Consider the following 12,769-nt stretch of genomic DNA (forward strand, 5'->3'; position numbering starts at 1 on the left):
TTTGTTAAGGAGATTCTACTTTTTTTTTAAGTTGATTTTTCCCAGGCATCATCCTAGGTGTGAGGGATGTAGCAGTGAAACATAAACATTTTTGCCTTCAGAAGAGACCATTCACATTACAATGTGAATTCGCAGAACAAATAAGTAAATTATATACCATATCACATGGGGAGAGTGAAAAGAGAAAAATAAAGCTGGGGAAGAGACCATAGAGTGGGGAGAGATACAATATTAAACAAGGGATGCAAAAAGGCATATTTTTGAGAGGAGACATTTGAATAGCGACTGAGGTTAGTGAAAAATTGAGGTAGGCAGAGATCTGGAGGAAGAGCATTCTGGCAGAGGGAGTATAGGAGCAAAGGCCCTGGGGTGGGCAGTACCTGATATGTTTGAAGAATAGCAAGGAGGGTGATAGAAGATAAGATCTTAAAGGTAATGGGGGACACTGAAGGTCTGGCTGAGAGGGGAGTACTGGGAGTAGAAGGCTGTCACATCCAAGGCTGTGATGTGTGAGGAGGCTGTGATGTGTGCTTCCCAGTGAAGCAGCCTCCCTCCTGGGCCCTTCAGGGGTTCAGCCCTGCCTTCCCCACCTGCAGCTCTGATTCCACTCCTGGTGTGGAAGCTGCAGGTGGCTGGTGGCTGCCTTTGATGGGATCCAGGCAAGAGCTAACATTAGGAGCACTGGAGTAGACTGGAAGACAGCTCATTCTTTTTTTTTTTAAGTAACATTCCATTGTGCATTTAATATTTCTTTTCACAATATTTTGTCATTTCTTAGAAAAATTATTGCCTCTAACTTGTTTCTTTTTTTTTAAATTTTATTTTTATATTCCCCATACAATTGCAACCCCCTTATTTTGACCCCATTCCCTCCTTTCCCCGCCCCCCATCCCCCCATAGAGTAACTCTGGTTCATAGCTGTTTGTTGATTTTGATTTTTTTTTAATTTTTTCTTTCTTATAGTTATTCTTTTTCCTGGTCCCTTATTTAAGTTTTCTAGATTCCTGCTATGAGTGAGACCGTCTGGTATTTTTCTTTTTCTTTCTGGCTTATTTCGCTGAGCATGATCCCTTCCAGTGCCATCCATGTTGCTGCAAATTGCATGTGTTTATCTTTTTTGAATGACAGCTCATTCTTTGGACTTTGGGAATTGAGGCCTCAAACCTGGTCTCCTGACTTCAAAGTGCAAGAAGCAGACTGTGGATGGGCACAAAGACACATGCTCGCATGAAATCCACGTTGCTGCTGATGTTACCTTAGGAAATTTAATCTTTTCTATTTGGAAAGTTTGTGATTTAACTTTTTCCCATGGCAGAAACCCCTAAAGATGTCACTGGCACAACCAGGAACAAACTGAAATTGTTTCAAAAGCAAAATGATAAAAACTTTCTCTTAACCTCCCACTACCCTCTTGAGTGGGGGTGGTGTGCATTCAATCTTCCAGCCCCTAGAGGTTGGCCAAGCTGATTGATAGTGTCCCCCCAGGGCCCTGGGGAGGAATGACGCCTGCTTCACCCAGCCTGAGCTATGTGCTCACATAAAGCCTTGAATTCCCTATCTTGTTCCCCTCACTGCAACCCATTCTGTGCTTAAGTCTTGGCTCCACCGACAACCTAGAAGGGATCCTGGGAAGATGGTGCCCCAGCACTGGGTGCTGATCTGGGGCCATGCCTACATGCTCCCAATACACACACATACACACACACATAGGCACACACAGGCACACACATACAAACATAGGCACACACAGAGCCCCGCCAAGATGTCTTAGGCCAGCCGCTCAGGGTCATAAGGGTTGTGGCTACTTGCACCTTATGCGAGGTACAGCTCACTACCTCCCAGGGCAGCCAGCTCTGACTTTAAGCTTCTGGGATCGTAGAAAAGTTGTTTCTTCTGCACCAGTGCTATGTGCAGAAAGAGGCTCTGCTTCCATCCATAACAGACCCTGGTTCCACCCGCCACGCATTCCTGGCTCCTATCACCAGCCTGTTGTCCTGTCTATGTTCTCTGCCCCCTGGGGCCTCCTCACTCCCATCTTACTGCAGTGCTGGCCCTTTAGGCATCAGGGAACTGGGGGGCGGGGGAAGATGTGAACCTTGGAATTTCTCTCCTCTGAGAAGGGAGCACAGAACAGTTGTTATGAGTGTTACTCTAGAGTCGGCCACTTCATGGCTGGGTGATCCTGTAACATCTCCACACTCCGGTTCCCTTCATCTATAAAATGGCAAAAATGCTCTAGCTGGGGGGAACTGGAAACAGGGATGGAAAGGCTGCCTGGAGAGTTCAGGGATAAGCTGAAATGCCCTGGGGTCTTTGGATCTCCCCAAGAGGCAGGACCCCGCATGTACAGCTGAGCTGCCAGAGGATATGAAGAGGGTCTGCTTTCTCCAAGCTGCCCACCTTCCCCATTTGAGAGTTCCCTGTTGGGAGAGCTCTTCCACCCTTGCACACCCCACCCCCCAGCTTCCTGACTGAATGAGGACTCCTACCCCTCTGTCACTCTGTCCCCTTCTCATCTTCTGAGTACCAGTTGCAGGGGCCAGACACAGTCAATTTGCAGGGGATTCTGGAGTAGCCAGAAGCATTAGAAAACTCAGCCAGGATGCTAGGGAGGGACCTGGGCCTGCAGTGGGGGAGGTGGAGTTTCTCTCCAGGCTCCAAGATGATATTTATCATCCCTATCCTGAGGCCTTAATGGACTTTAAATGGAGTCAATATTAATTGCCCTCGTGCTGTGGATGGGCCAGCCTAGGGGGAGACTTTCCTCCAGCTCTGGGACCTAATTCCTCAACACAGTCCAGCACTGAACCTATTGTGAAAATTTACATAGGCCTTGATGTCAGTAGGGTGGACACTTGGAACTGAGGAAGTAAGGCGTGGAGAGAGGCGTTGTGTTGGGTCTGGAGATGTACTAGGGGAACTGTGTGCTCTCATACCACAAGTCCTCCTGGTCTGTGGGCACAGGGCAGGGCTGTGCCCCAGGAGAGGATGATCCCACTCCCTGAAGCTTACTGTGAGATTCAGGTTATCGCAGTGTGTTTATTAATCACTACAGACAGGATGGGGCCGGGCAGCTCCATAGGGAGTCAGGAGGGGAAGAAGCCCAAAGTGGCAAGGACCAAAAGGATAAGGTCAGGACAGGCAGTGTCCTGGAAGGGGGGTAGGGTGGGCAAGGCCTTTTGGATCAGCCTCCTAGGATAATGGGGATCTCCGGAAGGGGGAAATCTTCCCTCAGCTTTGGGCTCTTTTAAAAATTAATGTTAGGAGGCATATGGAATCCTTGAACATGGTATAAAGGCACAAAAGACTTACAGACCTCCCTCCTGTTCCCCTGAGTCTCCCACTTTCCCTCTCAGTAGCTTATTTCCGATCTCTCTTTACAGAACATTCTACCAAACACCCGTGTGTGTGCATATAAAATCCTGCCTAAAAAAGAATCCTGATGATGGCATCCAATACTCTCTTCTACACTGTTTTTTTCACTGTCTTAAAGAACTTTCCTTATTAGATTCATGCAACAAATACATAATGAGCACCTACTGAGTGTTCTCATGTAGCCAAGCAGGCCAGAACCCTGCCCTCACTGCTATGCTCTGTGCTCGCCTTTCAGGGAGGTCATGCAGGCTGTTCCTATTACAAAGTAAGTAACTTTGGATGGAAGTCTTAGAACCTTCGTGTAAGCAGGTCATGGGATAAATTCCTTGACATGGAATTCCTGGGATAAAGGTGACCAGGTGTCACCAGACTGGTTGAAAGATCAGGGTTTAGGCTGTGGGCAGGGCGGTAACGCAATATGGAAGTGCTGCTGATGTGAGTGGAGAGGAAAGTACGGGAATCCATGGTCAGATGTGCCTGGAGAAGAGCAGCAGAGGAGCCCCCTCTGCCATCACGAAGCTCATAGTCTGCGGGAGGCTGGGGACAGGTCTGGGAGTGTGAAGGGTCCAGGGAGGCTGTCAGGAGGAAGAGGCCTCCTTAGTGAGTGCCCACCTTGTGCCTGTTGCTGTCCTGATGCCTCCCCATGCTTTACCTGAGAGATCTGCATTCCCTGTTTTCATCCAATGAATAATCTGAGGACCTACTAAGTGCTGGGCACTGTACTAGGGAAGCATCATGCCCATCCCATAGCAGATGAAAATGTGGGATCTTTCTTGGTTGTGGGGCAGGGGAGAGGGTTGCAAGGTCCAGCAGGTGGACTGGAGCCCAGAGTAGTCAGAAAGCAGCTCTATGCATTTGCTGCCACACAGAAACAAAGGAAGAAAACAGGCCCCTTCCCAGAAGGCCACATCTCCAAAACTCCAGATTTTTTGCTTTACTAATGCAAATATACTTGTAATTTTTCTTAATATAAATAAGATCACATATTAGGCATATTTTTCCTCTTGATTCTTTTGGTGGGTGGGCAGGGAGCGGAGACAGTGTATCTTGGCCAGTGAACTCTCCATTGTTAGGCCTTACAGTCAGACTCTTTCTGTTTTGGATTGCGGCCCAATTCAAAGAAGAGGAGACTGAGGCCAAGGGCCTAAGCCAGCCCCCTTGCTGAGGAAGGAGGGGTGAGGGCCGGTCCTGCAGAGGCCCCATCCTGGAGTGATGGCCCCATGTGGGGACAGCGATGGGGGTGGGGGTGGGGAGGAGGCAGGCAGTGCCCACCAGGGTAGAGGGGGGCTGAGTAATTGGCCGGATTATCCCAGCAGGGAGGCCTCCCTGGGGAAAGCTATTTTTAACTCTGAGAGAGGCTGACTAGACTTCCCTCCCTCCCTCTCTCTATTGCCCTTTATTCTTGTCATCCTGGGGCCTGCAGACCTTGCCCGCCTTCCTGGAAGCTCTGTCCCTTCAGAGGAAGGAAGAGACGGCCTGTTTAACCCCACACAGTTCCGCCGGGTGGCTCTTCAGTACCCCTGCTCAGAGAGGAGCAAAAAGAGGTTAAGAAAGTTTAAGTGTAAAGGTCTTGCTGGCCTTTCTGCATCCATCTCTTTCACCAGCAGCCCCTTGAAGATACGGAGAAGATTAGAACCCACCTCAAAAATACATTAAATAGGAAAAGGGGTAGATTATCTGTGTCACAAAACAATCCTCGGACAAATTGAAGGGATGGAAACTGGCATGTTGCCATCTTGCTCCTCTAGTTTCTTAGATCTGTTTCTTTGGGACTGGTCTCCTTTCAGGTGGGATCACCCCACATGAGGACAAAGGAAACACTCTGCTTTTCCCAGGGGATCCAGCCAAAGTTCTGGAGCTGGTTCTCATTTGCTGGTTTTGATCACATGTCCAATGGTCAGCCAGTCACGGCCCTTCTCACTGCCAGGCCCAAGTCACTGCTCACCTCTGGGGCCTGAGTGTGCAGGCCAGGGCAGGTGGCCCCGGAAACACATGGCAGAGAGTAAGGGGTATGAATGGGCGGGTTCCTCTTCAAGGCCCCCAGAAGAGGGGCCTGAACAATGGGAAGACATGGACCACCAGAGACCCTAAAATCACACGTCTAGGACAGAAACCCTGCCTGGAGGTGGGGAAATGGAGCACAGATGAAAGTTGGTGCCTCCGGCCCTGGCCCAGCCTTGCTGGCCTCTATTAACATGTCCTCCTGACAGCTGTAGCGCCAGGGGAGGTGGGAGGAGGGGCGAGGGCAACTGGCTGAGTGTGTCAGAGCCTGTGTTAGAGGGAAATAAGTCAAGTGGCCAGCTCCAGGCTGAGCTGATCAATTCTTGCTTCCTGATGGGTGGGAGGAACTCAGTGTCCTGTTTCCAGGGCTGCCATCCCTTCCTGAATTTCTGTTCTCCTCAAATCAATGCTGCAGGGTCAGCCAGGGGCCTGCGGGTGCCTGGGGGTGGGGCGGTGTGTGGCTGAAAGGGCGCAAGACAGTCATTTCCTTGACCTCTGGGGCACCTCACTCATCCGCAGCTTCCTGACACGGGCCACCAGCCCTGGCCGGCAGACCTCGGGGACATACGGGCACCTCAGGTTGTTCCCAGGAATCCCTTTCACCAAAGGAGCTCTAGCCCCCTGGGTGTCACTTCTTCACCTACCAACAGGGTAAGCATCTCTCTGTCTATCAATAACAATATCATCCTGCATAATATGTTCGCTCAAGTAAGCGTTTAACCTGAAGCCTGGCACGGGCCAAATGCACAACTGGCAGCAGCCATTGTTAGTGTAGTTGTTATTATCAAAGAGCATTTTTTGGAAAATGGTGTTGAGGGAGGGGACTGGACTGAAGGCAGGACTCCTGAGTCGTCAGGGCCCTTACTTCCTATTTGGCCTCTGCAGATGCCATCCTTCGCCCCTTGAATTTTGGACAGGGCTTTATAGGGTGAGAGGCAGGGTGAGCCCCAGATCCGGGTCACCTGCCTGGAAGAGGAAGCAAAACTTTTACTGAGCCCAATTTGTGAGGGCTTGTTCTCTCTGTCCTGCACCTGCAGATGTGTTTACCATATAACCACTGTGTAACAGAACCTGGTCTGTAAACATGCCCAACAGAGTTTGTCCCCATGGAGCTGACATGCCTTGGAAGTGACTGATGGTGAACAAGATGGCCCAGAGATCTACCAGTGAGGAAAGAGAACAAAATGGGATGGGGCACTTTGGGTGGGTCCTTTGGGCTGCCTCTGATGGAAAAGCAATTTGGGAAGAAAGCCAGCAATGTCATCAAACTGGTGACATCTCAGGACCTGGAAGGAGGGCCAGTGTGTCTGGAACATGAAGGCTAAGAGGAGTGGGCAAAATGAGGGTGGGCTGGGGCTTTGGTTCTGTTGCCTACTCTAGCAGAGTTTTAGCTGGGCATGCCTGAGCCCATTTTGTGTTTCAAGGGTCTCTTGACTTGGCCTGTGCTTATGTCCAAAGGAAGCAAGAGCAATGTGGGTGGGTTCCCGGGAGGAGGCAACTCTGTAGAGACTATAGCAGTGGGCGGAGTCCTGGAAGCATCCACACAGCTGCCTGGCAAAGAAACACAGGTGAGCAACTGGCTGGTTTTCATATCTTAATTAATGATGAATTTATGGCTGAAACAAACACATTGATGGTGTTGTGTTAAGACAAGATTATTACAAGAGCTGACAGCTCTGACCCTCGAACCCCAATCTGTGAGCACCACCCTCTAGCCCGCAACATTGTGACCTTGGAAGTAACTTCCCTTTCCTTAGGAGTGGGAGGGACCAGGGCCCACCCTGGAGGAGAAGAAAGAGAATTTCAGGTTATGGGGAGGCCAAATACACTCAGGGTGCTGGCCAGGCACACATGTTGCTAGAACTCCTAACTCTGGCTCATCTCAATGGCATCCCCTGCAGCCAAAGGGAGGAGGAGTATAGAGAAGGGATTGAGGTCTCAGCAGGGGATGTGTGTCCAAGGGCCTCTACCTGTTCTTGCTTGATACTCTAACACTGGAGGGAGGCACCCTGGGATCCTCTCTGCTTCCCAGAGGGAAGCTCTGGGGCAGGTGTGTGAGCTGGTTAGAGAGAGACCCGGACACAGCCCTGCCCTCTGGTCCTCAGTTCCTGCATTGGAAACAGGGGTGTGTACCCCATAAGGAGGCTGGCACCCCACCTTGTCCAGGAAAGGGCTGTCCATCCAGGGCCCATAACAGCTGTGTTTCGGATATGATTATGATTAAAAATTGAGTTCAGACCCACCAGGTAGGTGGGGGATTGGAAGGGTGGGGTGTGGAGCCTAAAGGGCTGTGGCCTGGGGAGTCAGGTAGATACTTCTGTGGGGACATTCTTTGCTGGAATGTCCTTGGGCAAGACACTTGCTGTGTCTGTGAAATGGGTCTGATGATAGTTCTGTGGGAGGCTTTGGGCCCAGGGAGAAGTCCCAGCTTGCCTTAGTGAGCAGCTGGGTGGGAGCTCTGTGTGGGGAGTTGGGGGTGGGGTTGGTTTTTAACATTGAGGGTACCCTGGCATACCTTCTTACCTCAGAACCTGTCCGAATCCTAGACACAGAGGTGCCCAGGGGTATTTCTGTCCATTTCGCAGCCAAGATCCTTTGCTGGACCCCTGGCTCTTTGTGGACCGTTGGGGGAACCTCACAGGAGGGGCATCTGTAGGCCCAATCCTCCTGGGGTGGGAACCAGGCAGGTTTCCTGTTTGTTTAGAGGGAGAATTTCCTGATAGCTTTTGATCTCCTGGGAGGCTGTTCTCCTGGGAAGAGGAGGAAACCAGGACACCCTGGACCAGTCAGAAGTAGGGAAATGCACTGGACTAGAACCTCCTGGGGTGCCCTTCTTTCTTTACTGTAGCCCTAAGCAGCTGTCGAGGCCAGGGGACAAATATTCTTGTGCTGGGGACATACCTGACTGGGTCCTGACTCCACCGACCTAGCTTTGTGACAAGCAAGCAAGCATTCCTCTCTGTACTTCAGCTCCTTTACCTGTAAAATAGGACTCATGAGCATGTCTACCCGATTGTCGAAGTGACAGAGTAGCAATTCCAGCCAGGTCCCTAATACAGAACATTGTGCATACTGAGTGCTCTGTCAATGTTAGCTCTTTTACCCAGTCAGGACTGTGCTAAGCACTTCAGGTATACTCAATACTCATTTAATGCTCACTATAGTTCCCAGAGGTAGGAATTCTCACTGTCACATTTGATAGTGGGGAAAACGAAGCATGAAGAGATGAAGTCATTTGCCTTTGCAGCTGGTCAATAGGACTGGTGGGCTCCAAACCCTGAACAGCCTGATGTCATTGAGGTCTCTGTATGGCCTAGACCAGGCTGCAATGACCAGCTGCCTAAGGCCAGCAGTTGGGGGGCCAGAAGCCTGGGGCAGGTGGGGCCTGCAGACTGCTCTGTCTGAGCCGCCAGCAATCTGGGCGGAGGCCAGAGAGCCATCCTCCTTGGTTAGAATCCTGCAGCCAGTCTCCCTGCTGTGCAGACACATAATTATATTTCACATTAAAGGGGAAGCTGGAGGCCAAGGGGGACAGGGAGCCCTTTGAGGCTTCTGCTCTGGGCACAAGCCTGCCTTCTTGGCCCACTTCCGTGGTCCCAAGGTAGAGCAAGGGGTCAGATGGGTGATAAAATGGGGTCTCCTTGGGCCAGAGCCCAGCCAGGCTGGTCTGTTTGCCAGGATGAAAGGTTCGGCCCTGCAGGAAGCTGAGTGATCTGAGGTCCCAGACAATAGGCCCCAGGAGGCTGAGAGAGCAGGGCGAGTGGGGACAGGCTGGGAAGAAAACCTGAGCCTCTGGAGGTAGGGGTGTCGAGAAAAGAGGGTCAGATGGGGGTCAGGTGGAGAGGAAAAGGGAGGGGGGGAAGAGAGAGAGAGAGAGAGAGAGAGAGAGAGAGAGAGAGAAAGGGGGAAGGGGAGGAGCAGGGAGGAGAAAGCAGGAGATGGGAGAAGCCAAACAGCACAAGACAGGGAGGAGAGATGCTATTGAAGATGGGGAAATGATGTGTGTATAGGAGTGTGCATGCCTTGTGTGCAAGGGGAAAGGGTTTCTTGGGAACGTACAAGCCAGGATCTGTATGCACATATGCACACGTGCAGATACCACCCTGCATAAGCACTTATACGTGTATATGCACCTGTGCACCTGCAACGACCATGCGTGTCAGGGCCTGCATTTTGCATGTGTGGATGCAGATGCCTGAGCTGAGTACCCGGCTGCGCGCACGCGTGTGCACGCGTGTGTGCAAGATTGTCTTGCCTGGGTGTGTGCTTGCCAAGCACCTGTGTCCCTGGGAGGACATGCCTCTGTGTGTGTGTGCTCACGCGTGTGCGCGCGCGCGCGCCCCAGTGCGCAAGTGGCTGGCGGTGTGTGTGCATGGGGTGGCCCGGGGCTGGGGGGGCGCGGGGCCAGGCCAGGACCCGGGTGGGCGGGGGCAACGGCGGTGCGGCGCGGGGCGGGCGTGCTCTCGGCAGAGAGTTAGAGGAGTTGCCGAGCTGGGCTCCGGTGGCAGCGGGGCGCGGAGCTGGGTGCGTGCCGAGCCTCAGCCTCCCGCCGCCTCCTCGCCCTCCATTCCTCTCTCCCCGCCTTGCCTCCCTCGGCCTCGCCGCTGCCACCGCCTCCCTGGGAACCGGAGCTGGGGGCGAGGGGCTGGCGCGGCCGGAGCGGGCCGGGAGGCGCGGGGCGGCTGGGCGGAGGGCAGCCGGCGGGGCCCTCACCGGGATCAGATAGCGGCCGGCGGGGGAGGGGGGCGGCTGGCCGCGCTCGCCGCCAGACCGAGGGGCGGACGCGAGGCGCGCGGGCCACACGGAGCGCCCCGCTGCCGTGGCTGCCGTCCAGTCGCGCGCCCCAGACCCGCGGCCGGCCCCGGCAGCTCGGAGCCCCGGGCCGACGCGCCCTTTGGCATGGAGCACCCCCGGGGGCTGCCCTGAAGCGGCGGCGGCGATGCGGCCAGCGCGGCGGCGGCCGGGGCCAGGAGCGGCCGCCCGGAGCTCGGAGGACGCGGAGCGCGCCGCGCCGGGGCCGCTGGCCGAGGTAAGTGTGCGGCCGCCGGGCGCACGGGCTCCGGGGGGCCCCGCTCCGGCTCCCTGGATGCCCCCTCCCCAGCCCGGAGCGAGCACGAGGTGGTGCTGCAACAGGGAAGGTGGGGCGGGAGGGTTTTTTCTTCCTCTCATCTGTGTGTGTGTTTTTCCTCCCTTGGTGATCCATCGGAGGAAATGCTGACTGCGAGCTTTTCTTCCCCTGCCATGTCTCTGGCTACAGCTACCAGGGAACTTTGCTCCTGGCTAACCTTTGTCCTGGGGGCGCTCCGGGAAACTTTGAGGTGCCCACCTATTCCCCTCTGGCCGACTTGCAGGAGGGGGCTTGGGAGGGTGTGTGGGGAGGCACTTTCTGGCTTGGCATCAGCCCTAAGCGTGACCTTCTCGGAGACCCAGGGATCAGCATTGGGGTGCGGAGGAGTGGCAGACTGCTGGAGACCCCGAATATGCCCCCAGTCCGAGACTTGGATGTGTTTGGAGACGTTTCTCTTCCCCACTTCCTATTCTCTAATGGAGTAAAAATGTTCTGGAAATGGTTCTCTGCTTGCTAGGAGCCAGCCAGAGACAACTCCAGCCGCACCTTTTTGCTGTCAGAAGTCGGCCTTGATCTCAGAGGGGAGAGCATCTCAGTTGAGTAGCCCCCAGGGTTTCAGGGTGGTGATACCCCTCCATACTCCCCTGGATGTCCTGGGGAGAGGCAGGCTGAGGAACCAGGGACTCATTGGAACTTGCAAGTGGGTGGGGAGCTTCTGGGGGGCTTCGGATGGGACTTGAGATCCCAGCTGTTTCTGTGGTGCTTGTTATGTCAGGGTGTGCGCATGTCATGTGAATATTTTAAAACCTGGGATTGCAATGGGAGTCGCAGGAAAGTGTTTCTTTGGAGGTGGCTTTGATTCTGGGAGATTCTCCTGCTTGCCTACAGCCAGTACTTGTCTGGGGCCACCCTCCTCTCCATTTTCAGAGATCGTACCCATTTACAACCCCTGAGCTGCCTGTGACCATTTCTACTTTCTTCTTCGCTCCCACTGCCCAGGCCTGAGTCCTGGAACCAAGTCTTGGGACCTCCTGCCCCACAAATCTACATCCCAAACCCTGGTTCCTGGGCTCTGTCTCCTGGGACTGCCGAGGCGCCCACACACTGCTGAATTCAGCAGCCACCACCTGGAAGGTGTGAACCCAGAAGGCGTTAGCCTCTGGCCTACCCTTCAACCCCTCCCTGAGGTGGAAGGCCAGCCCTCTGCTGCCCCGCCCGCCCAGCCTCACCTCCTGCTGAATAGCTTCTGTGCAGCTGCTCATAGCAAGTCTCCACCCTGGCCCACCGCTATGTGGCTGGAGAGGGTCAGGGAGGGGAGATCCCCAATCTGGGGCTTATGGTTTTTTTGTACAGGTCTCTCTGTTCTGAGAACATCCCACCTTGGGCTGGGACCCCAAAAAGACTGCTCAGCAGTCTGCCCCTCAGCTTTCTTGTGGCCTCTCCCCTCCAACTTGGGGACCTGAGATCTGCGTGTCCAAGAAAGGGATCTTGGAAAGGCTCCCATCAGGTGGAGCCAAGACCCCTAAGAGAACAGGGTGCAAAGGGGAGGAGCTTGCTTAGCGCTCTGGGGGCAAGAAGGAAGACTTCACTGTGCTGGACCACAGGGAAGGCCCTTCTTGGCTGGCACCACTGAGTGCACACTGTGGCACACTGTGTACATGCTGGGTGTTGTTGGCGCACAGCTGGCAGACATGCATTACAAGTCTCTTGGTTCCCCCACTCCAGATGAGGGCACAGTTGAGCCCCCTCCCCAGCCTGAAGGGGACAGATCTTTTGAGATCCATTCTTGCCCCCCACCCCCATGCCTAACTGCCATATCAGAGCCCCGTAGGACTTCAAGATTTTTCAGGAGGGGATCCCTTCAGGCAAGTTCCTGGTGGAGGGACATTCAGTGAGCTATGCTATGCCACTGCCAGACTTTCTATTCCAGGGCCATCATGTCCTTTCTCTTAGGTCTACCTGAAGCAGGACAAGGTAACACTGGGTGGCCCTATGACAGTGAAATAATAATGGCAGCAGAAATAATAATAGCAGTAACTGCCATAGCAGCACCCTGCAGTTATGCAGCTCTGGTACCAGTTCCGCCTGTGGACAGTTTCCTCTGGCTTGGTCAGGCCTCCGGTGCCCAGGGCCACAGTTGGCAGCACCTAGCATGGCACCTGGAGGCCTTGGCACATGTCTGGGGTGGAAGCAAATGCATCGTCACCCTCTGTGGCCCTTGCCTGGCCCCAGACTGGAGGCTGCCGGTGTCCCCTCAGAGCCCACCTGATGCCCACCTTCAGCCCCACTGCTCCCAGGCCTGGTTATGGGCTGGGCTGTCCCTCT

At 53.9% G+C, this 12,769-nt stretch overlaps 1 protein-coding gene across 1 annotated transcript in view; it reads left to right on the top strand.

Moving 5' to 3' along the window:
- Nucleotides 1-10,385: 10,385 nt before the first annotated feature.
- LOC119232301 (ATP-sensitive inward rectifier potassium channel 12) overlaps nucleotides 10,386-12,769 on the top strand; it is a 38,663-nt gene continuing 36,279 nt past the window's right edge. The window contains exon 1 of the mRNA XM_037494284.2: nucleotides 10,386-10,405. The gene's annotated coding sequence lies outside the window, so the exon portion shown is untranslated. The remainder of the gene's footprint in view (nucleotides 10,406-12,769) is intronic.

Source organism: Talpa occidentalis, unplaced genomic scaffold (genome assembly GCF_014898055.3).
Source record: "Talpa occidentalis isolate TD23 unplaced genomic scaffold, MPIMG_talOcc4v2.1 talOcc4.7, whole genome shotgun sequence".
NCBI classification, from domain to species: domain Eukaryota; kingdom Metazoa; phylum Chordata; class Mammalia; order Eulipotyphla; family Talpidae; genus Talpa; species Talpa occidentalis.